A 10,374-nucleotide genomic window follows, 5' to 3' on the forward strand; every position below is an offset into this window, starting at 1 on the left:
ACAGGACACTACATGACCAACAGGACACTACATGACCAACAGGACACTACATGACCAACAGGACACTACATGACCAACAGGACACTACATGACCAACAGGACACTACATGACCAACAGACACTACATGACCAACAGGACACTACATGACCAACAGACCAACAGACACTACATGACCAACAGGACACTACACCAACAGGACACTGACCAACAGGACACTACATGACCAACAGTACCACTACATGACCAACAGGACACTACATGACCAACAGTGGACACTACATGACCAACAGGACACTACATGACCAACAGGACACTACATGACCAACAGGACACTACATGACCAACAGGACACTACATGACCAACAGGACACTACATGACCAACAGTATGTGGACACTACATGACCAACAGGACACTACATGACCAACAGGACACTACATGACCAACAGGACACTACATGACCAACAGGACACTACATGACCAACAGGACACTACATGACCAACAGGACACTACATGACCAACAGGACACTACATGACCAACAGGACACTACATGACCAACAGGACACTACATGACCAACAGGACACTACATGACCAACAGGACACTACATGACCAACAGGACACTACATGACCAACAGGACACTACATGACCAACAGGACACTACATGACCAACAGGACACTACATGACCAACAGGACACTACATGACCAACAGGACACTACATGACCACTACATGACCAACAGGACCAACAGGACACTACATGACCAACAGGACACTACATGACCAACAGGACACTACATGACCAACAGGACACTACATGACCAACAGGACACTACATGACCAACAGGACACTACATGACCAACAGGACACTACATGACCAACAGGACACTACATGACCAACAGGACACTACATGACCAACAGTAACAGGACACTACATGACCAACAGGACACTACATGACCAACAGGACACTACATGACCAACACTACATGACCAACAGGACACTACATGACCAACAGGACACTACATGACCAACAGGACACTACATGACCAACAGGACACTACATGACCAACAGGACACTACATGACCAACAGGACACTACATGACCAACAGGACACTACATGACCAACAGGACACTACATGACCAACAGGACACTACATGACCAACAGGACACTACATGACCAACAGGACACTACATGACCAACAGGACACTACATGACCAACAGGACACTACATGACCAACAGGACACTACATGACCAACAGGACACTACATGACCAACAGGACACTACATGACCAACAGGACACTACATGACCAACAGGACACTACATGACCAACAGGACACTACATGACCAACAGGACACTACATGACCAACAGGACACTGACCAACAGGACACTACATGACCAACAGGACAACAGGACACTACATGACCAACAGGACACTACATGACCAACAGGACACTACATGACCAACAGGACACTACATGACCAACAGGACACTACATGACCAACAGGACACTACATGACCAACAGGACACTACATGACCAACAGGACACTACACTACATGACCAACAGTACACTACATGACCAACAGACACTACATGACCAACAGGACACTACATGACCAACAGGACACTACATGACCAACAGGACACTACATGACCAACAGGACACTACATGACCAACAGGACACTACATGACCAACAGGACACTACATGACCAACAGGACACTACATGACCAACAGGACACTACATGACCAACAGGACACTACATGACCAACAGGACACTACATGACCAACAGGACACTACATGACCAACAGGACACTACATGACCAACAGGACCAACAGGACACTACATGACCAACAGGACACTACATGACCAACAGGACACTACATGACCAACAGGACACTACATGACCAACAGGACACTACCAACATGACCAACAGGACACTACATGACCAACAGGACACTACATGACCAACAGGACACTACATGACCAACAGGACACTACATGACCAACAGTACATGACCAACAGACACTACATGACCAACAGGACACTACATGACCAACAGGACACTACATGACCAACAGGACACTACATGACCAACAGGACACTACATGACCAACAGGACACTACATGACCAACAGGACACTACATGACCAACAGGACACTACATGACCAACAGGACACTACATGACCAACAGGACACTACATGACCAACAGGACACTACATGACCAACAGGACACTACATGACCAACAGGACACTACATGACCAACAGGACACTACATGACCAACAGGACACTACATGACCAACAGGACACTACATGACCAACAGGACACTACATGACCAACAGGACACTACATGACCAACAGGACACTACATGACCAACAGGACACTACATGACCAACAGGACACTACATGACCAACAGGACACTACATGACCAACAGGACACTACATGACCAACAGGACACTACATGACCAACAGGACACTACATGACCAACAGGACACTACATGACCAACAGTACACTACATGACCAACAGGACACTACATGACCAACAGGACACTACATGACCAACAGGACACTACATGACCAACAGGACACTACATGACCAACAGGACACTACATGACCAACAGGACACTACATGACCAACAGGACACTACATGACCAACAGGACACTACATGACCAACAGGACACTACATGACCAACAGGACACTACATGACCAACAGGACACTACATGACCAACAGGACACTACATGACCAACAGGACACTACATGACCAACAGTACGTGGACACTACATGACCAACAGGACACTACATGACCAACAGTACGTGGACACTACATGACCAACAGTATGTGGACACCTGCTCGTCGAACATCTCATTCCAAAATCATGGGCATTAATATGCAGTTCTGTGCAGGCAAGTCAAGTTCTTCCACACCGTACCTCGACAAACCATTTCTGTTTGGACTTGGCTTTATGCACGAGGGAATTGTCATGCTGAAACAGGAAAGGGTCAAACTGTTGCTACGGATTTGGAAGCACAGAATGTTCTAGAATGTCCTTGTATGCTGTAGCATTAAAATGTCCCTTCACTGGAACTAAAGGGGCCTGATCCATGAAAACAGCCCCAGATCATTATTCCTCTTTCCACCAAACTTTACAGTTGGAACTATGCATTCAGGCAGGTAGTACCCGCTAAAACCAGATTTGTCCTTCAAGAATGAATCACACTTCACCACCTGGCAGTCCGATGCTCCAGAATCACCTGGCAGTCCGATGCTCCAGAATCACCTGGCAGTCCGATGCGAATGCAGTCCAGAATCACCTGGCAGTCCGATGCTCCAGAATCACCTGGCAGTCCGATGCTCCAGAATCACCTGGCAGTCCGATGCTCCAGAATCACCTGGCAGTCCGATGCTCCAGAATCACCTGGCAGTCCGATGCTCCAGAATTACCTGGCAGTCTGATGCTCCAGAATCACCTGGCAGTCCGATGCTCCAGAATTACCTGGCAGTCCGATGCTCCAGAATTACCTGGCAGTCCGATGCTCCAGAATTACCTGGCAGTCTGATGCTCCAGAGTCCAATGGCGGAAACCTTTACACCACTCCGGCCGATGCATGGCATTGCGCATGGTGATCTTGGGGCTCGTGTGCGGCTGCTCGGCCGTCCGAGGCAGTTTGGAACACGCTTCAGCACTCGGCCTTCCCATTCTGTGATCTTGTGTGGCCTACCACTTTGCAGCTGATCCGTTGTTGCTCTTAGATGTTTCCACTTCACAATAAAAACACTTACAGTGGACCAGGGGAAGCTCTAGCAGGGCAGAAATTTGACTTGTTGGAAAGGTGGCATCCTATGACGGTGCTACGTTTTAAAGTCACTGAGCTCTTCAGTAAGGTCATTCTACTGCTAATGTTTGTCTATGGAGATTGCATGGCGGTGTGCTCAATTTTATACACCTGTCAGCAACGTGTGTGGCTGAAATAGCTGAATGCACTAATTTGAAGTGTGAACACATTTATATATGTAGTGTATTTGCAACTGCTTGACCAAAAAACATTAGTCAACAAAACAGCCTATCGACCAAAGAATCGGCCAGCCGACTACAGGCCATAAAAAAAAGTGGGAAAAAAATTGGCAGAATATTATACAATTTGACTTTACAGCTGTAACAACTTGACCCCCACAGGAAATCTACACTGGCAGTTATAGAATATACTATATATCATAGGAACCTGTTTAAACTATCATTATGACCTCATAAATGAATTCTAGAATATACTATATATCCTAGGAACCTGGTTAAACTATCATTATGACATCATGGATGAATTCTAGAATATACTATATATCCTAGGAACCTGGTTAAACTATCATTATGACATCATGGATGAATTCTAGAATATACTATATATCCTAGGAACCTGGTTAAACTATCATTATGACCTCATAAATGAATTCTAGAATATACTATATATCCTAGGAACCTGGTTAAACTATCATTATGACATCATGGATGAATTCTAGAATATACTATATATCCTAGACAATTTGACCCACACAGGAAATCTACACTGGCAGTTATAGAAATACACATTTACTATATAATTCTTGAAGAATATAACTTATAAATGCCTCAAATGTCAACTGTCTCACCCCATCAGAAACCAAAACATAAGCTCCTATAACACCACTGTTTGTAAACAAACACTGCATAGCCTCAAAATCTGTTCCAAACTTTCATTTTGACCTTCTGGATGTCATGTCTTTGTATATAGTAAATATATATAGTGAAGCGACTGTCAAGCCAACACCTTATAACTGTTACGCTGTTAAGTCAAGATGTCTGAACTTCTTGATGAGGTCGCTAGGTTTTGGGTTAAGGTTTCTACAATAGCTTTCTCTGTGAATTTGAGAGTGGTAACATTTCTCCAGCCCCCATCTCTCAGCTGTTTACCAAACCAAGTCTCTGGGCAGCCATTCTGTTGCTGCTGAAATACTAGGTTGCCCCTTTAAAAAATCCACACAACAATCAACCAATCTGCAGTTCAACCAATAACAAAGCTGTAATTACACCACTATTTTGGTAATAAGATGGATGGGGCTGGAGAAATGTAACTACTCTCAAATTCATAGACAGACCTATGGATAAAAGGACTGACCATCCATGATATCAACATTATGTTGAGGCGATACAGTGTTGGTTTACATTGTTATCCAAGATAATTGTGTAGTTTAGAGTGTGTAGTCTTAGAGTGATTATCTTAATTTACCGAGGTTAGCTAGCCAGCTATTTGTCGTCCTTAACGTAGGAGACTCTGCTAGCTAGCCAACAGCTAGCCAACAGCTAGCCAACAGCTAGCCAACAGCTAGCCAACGTCTTCTGAATAGAACTCAACAACCCGGTCGCATTCACAGGTAGTATCACATTTTCATTTAATTTCATTACAGTACAACGGTTTGATTTGTTTGATCGTAGCTAGCTACATAGCTAGCTACATAGCCGTCTTTGTATCAAAGATAATTGTGTAGTCTAGAGCGATTTTCTAGGTTAGCTAGCCAGCTATTGTCGTTCTTTTAACGCAACGTAACGTAAACAACACTGCTAGCTAGCCAGCTAGCCCCGAATAGCAGCACTGCAGAAACTATTACACTCAACGGAACGACTTGATTAGTGTAGTGTCAACAACGCAGCCACTGCCAGCTAGCCTACTTCAGCAGTACTGTATCATTTTAATCATTTTAGTCAATAAGATTCTTGCTACGTAAGCTTAACTTTCTGAACATTCGAGATGTGTAGTCCACTTGTCATTCCAATCTCCTTTGCATTAGCGTAGCCTCTTCTGTAGCCTGTCAACTATGTGTCTGTCTATCCCTGTTCTCTCCTCTCTGCACAGACCATACAAACGCTCCACACCGCGTGGCCGCGGCCACCCTAATCTGGTGGTCCCAGCGCGCACGACCCACGTGGAGTTCCAGGTCTCCGGTAGCCTCTGGAACTGCCGATCTGCGGCCAACAAGGCAGAGTTCATCTCAGCCTATGCCTCCCTCCAGTCCCTCGACTTCTTGGCACTGACGGAAACATGGATCACCACAGACAACACTGCTACTCCTACTGCTCTCTCTTCGTCCGCCCACGTGTTCTCGCACACCCCGAGAGCTTCTGGTCAGCGGGGTGGTGGCACCGGGATCCTCATCTCTCCCAAGTGGTCATTCTCTCTTTCTCCCCTTACCCATCTGTCTATCGCCTCCTTTGAATTCCATGCTGTCACAGTTACCAGCCCTTTCAAGCTTAACATCCTTATCATTTATCGCCCTCCAGGTTCCCTCGGAGAGTTCATCAATGAGCTTGATGCCTTGATAAGCTCCTTTCCTGAGGACGGCTCACCTCTCACAGTTCTGGGCGACTTTAACCTCCCCACGTCTACCTTTGACTCATTCCTCTCTGCCTCCTTTCCACTCCTCTCCTCTTTTGACCTCACCCTCTCACCTTCCCCCCCTACTCACAAGGCAGGCAATACGCTCGACCTCATCTTTACTAGATGCTGTTCTTCCACTAACCTCATTGCAACTCCCCTCCAAGTCTCCGACCACTACCTTGTATCCTTTTCCCTCTCGCTCTCATCCAACACCTCCCACACTGCCCCTAACTCGGATGGTATCGCGCCGTCCCAACCTTCGCTCTCTCTCCCCCGCTACTCTCTCCTCTTCCATCCTATCATCTCTTCCCTCTGCTCAAACCTTCTGATTCTGCCTCCTCAACCCTCCTCTCCTCCGTCTCTGCATCCTTTGACTCTCTATGTCCCCTATCCTCCAGGCCGGCTCGGTCCTCCCCTCCCGCTCCGTGGCTCGATGACTCATTGCGAGCTCACAGAACAGGGCTCCGGGCAGCCGAGCGGAAATGGAGGAAAACTCACCTCCCTGCGGACCTGGCATCCTTTCACTCCCTCCTCTCTACATTTTCCTCCTCTGTCTCTGCTGCTAAAGCCACTTTCTACCACTCTAAATTCCAAGCATCTGCCTCTAACCCTAGGAAGCTCTTTGCCACCTTATCCTCCCTCCTGAATCCTCCTCCCCCCTCCTCCCTCTCTGCAGATGACTTCGTCAACCATTTTGAAAAGAAGGTCGACGACATCCGATCCTCGTTTGCTAAGTCAAACGACACCGCTGGTTCTGCTCACACTGCCCTACCCTGTGCTCTGACCTCTTTCTCCCCTCTCTCTCCAGATGAAATCTCGCGTCTTGTGACGGCCGGCCGCCCAACAACCTGCCCGCTTGACCCTATGCCCTCCTCTCTTCTCCAGACCATTTCCGGAGACCTTCTCCCTTACCTCACCTCGCTCATCAACTCATCCCTGACCGCTGGCTACGTCCCTTCCGTCTTCAAGAGAGCGAGAGTTGCACCCCTTCTGAAAAAACCTACACTCAATCCCTCCTATGTCGAGGCTATACAGTGTTGATTTACATTGTTTCTAAACATTGGAGTAAAAAAAGCTTATTTGGGGTTCTGATGGGGTACAACAGTTGAACTAAGCTCATGAGGCATGTGTTATATTCTTCAAGAATCAATGCCTATAAATAAATAATTTAAAAGTCCAAATATGGATGTTGTAATTGCAGATTTCCCCTTTAACACCAAACATCAGTTCAACAACTGCAGAGTTTGTGCCTCTGTTTTTAAGACAGTACTTACTAGTGTAAATCGAGGAACGGTTTCTCAAAAGCATCTTACTGCTAAGTTCACCGTTAGAACCATTGGATGCCTTAAGATGCGTTTGGGAATCCGGGCCCAGATATCCAGTTTCCTCCTCTTCTTCCTCCTCCTTTTTCACATCAAAAACTGCATCCTCCTCTTTGTCTTCCTCCTCTTCTTTCACTGTGACAGTCATCTCCCCCTCTTTCTCTTCCTCTTCTTTTACTGTAACATCCTCCTCCTCTTTCACTCTGAACGCGTCTTCATCTTCTGTCAATGTAACATCTTTCTCTTCCTTCACTGTAACAGCTTCAACCTCTACTTGTTTTACTGTGACATCCGCATCTTCCTTCTCCTCTTTCACAACAATGTTCAGCCACAGACCCTCTTTCTCCGTCCAGCAGACCTCCTCTTCTTCATCAGGAGGAGAGTAGCTTAGTGAACACATCGTCGGAGATGTTAGCTAGGTAGGCTAATGCTAACTTAACCAGCTTGCTAGCTGACCAAGCTTGAACAAAAACAACACCGTAAATATGAAATTAAATTGGATCAAATGTAATTGGATAACTAACTAGACGATATGAGTGGGTTTAAAACACAGTGGCTAACATAGACTAAAGCGTCTAAAGAGCTATATTGGTTCGGCTATTTTGTCTATCAAGCTACCGAGGTGTCTGACTCCCTGTTGCTGCTGATGAAAGAAGCGTTCCGTCCACTACATTATACGTCACACCAACAGCATCGCCTTAAAGTCTCAGACCGCCATCTGCTGACTGGAGTGGGTAACGCAGTTGAGTCAAATTTATTTTATTTTAGTCTATTTAGTATATTAGTCTATTTTATTTTCAGACAAAATGCTAAAGCGCAGGAAGAAATTAGAAGAAATTAGTCAAGGAAGTGAAGTCTCCGGAGGCATGCAGAGGCCAAATTGAGCTCCATTCCGCATTGCTGTGTGCTTCTTAAAGATGTTGTATCAATGCGGAGGGGGCTATGTAAAGCTCTGCATTGACATGATTGGTTTAAGGCAGGCGAGGGCGGGGACACAACCTCACAAACTCAATTCCTTGACAACTTTCTTGACAACAGCTCTGCGCTGCTCTGAAGCACGAAAGTATGACACTTTTGTTGGATAATCTATCTATCTATCTATCTATCTATCTATCTATCTATCTATATATATATATATTTATTTATTGTTGGTTATATATAAAGCCCCTTTTGTTGGATAATCTATCTATCTATCTATCTATCTATCTATCTATCTATATATATATTTATTTATTGTCGGTTATATATAAAGCCCCTTTTGTTGGATAATATATATATCTATCTATCTATCTATATATCTATATATATATATATATATATTTGTTTATTGTCGGTTATATATAAAGCCCCTTTTGTTGGATAATCTATCTATCTATCTATCTATATATATATATATTTATTTATTTATTGTCTTATATATAAAGCCCCTTTTGTTGGATAATCTATCTATCTATCTATCTATTATCTATCTATCTATCTATCTATCTATCTATATATATATTTATTTATTGTCGGTTATATATAAAGCCCCTTTTGTTGGATAATCTATCTATCTATCTATCTATCTATATATCTATATATATATATATTATATTTATTTATTGTCGGTTATATATAAAGCCCCGCAGAACTGATCGATTTCCGCTAGACGTAAACGCTGCAGTCCAAATGTGCTATATTGTAAAATATCATGAAAACAAAAATGTAAGGTTAGGTATTAGGGTTAGCAGTATGGTTAAGGTTAGGCGTTAGGGTTAGCAGTATGGTTAAAATTGGGGTTATTTAAGGTTGGGGTTAGGCATTAGCGTTAGCAGTATGTTTAATGTTAGGGTTATTTAAGGTTGGGGTTAGCAGTATGGTTAAGGTAAGGGTTAGCAGTATGGTTAAGGTAAGTTTAGCAGTATGGTTAAGGTAATGGTTAGGCATTAGGGTTAGCAGTATGGTTAAGGTAAGGGTTAGCAGTAATGGTTAAGGTTAGGGTTATTTAAGGTTGGGGTTAGGCATTAAGGTTAGCTGTATGGTTAAAGTTAAATCAGATTTTACGACTGTGGTACTAGCCTGTGCCTGTTGTGTATTTCAACATTTTTTCATTTTCAACAAGAATGTACTGGATTGGTTGAAAACTGATACTAAAGTTATATACTATTTGACACGTGGAAGATGTACTGAATCTATATGGTTTATTGTACTAAAATGGACCAAGATGTGTTGATTTTGCACATATTTGTTGATTGGTCGGCCATCGGGTTAATTTGTTTTGCAATATGTTCAAATCAAATCAAGCTTTATTTATACAGAACATTTCAGACATGGATGCAACACAATGGATTCACACGTAATAAGAAACTATGAAAATAAAAACTTAAATATTTACAACACAATGAACATAAAAGCATAGAAAAACTAAAGAATAACAATAAAACTGGAAGACTAATGATCATTCTAAGGAAAAGACATTGATTAAAATAGTAAGAATAGGATGTAATAGCCAACCAGAAATATAAGCAAGTTTTACTACATTGTTAGTAAACAATATAATTGTACCAATAAAATTCAGTTAGTCGCATAAGTTGTGATTACTAAATGTTACATTACATTGAAATATTATGAA

The sequence above is a fragment of the Oncorhynchus gorbuscha genome, unplaced genomic scaffold (genome assembly GCF_021184085.1).
Source record: "Oncorhynchus gorbuscha isolate QuinsamMale2020 ecotype Even-year unplaced genomic scaffold, OgorEven_v1.0 Un_scaffold_4313, whole genome shotgun sequence".
Taxonomy (NCBI): Eukaryota; Metazoa; Chordata; class Actinopteri; order Salmoniformes; family Salmonidae; genus Oncorhynchus; species Oncorhynchus gorbuscha.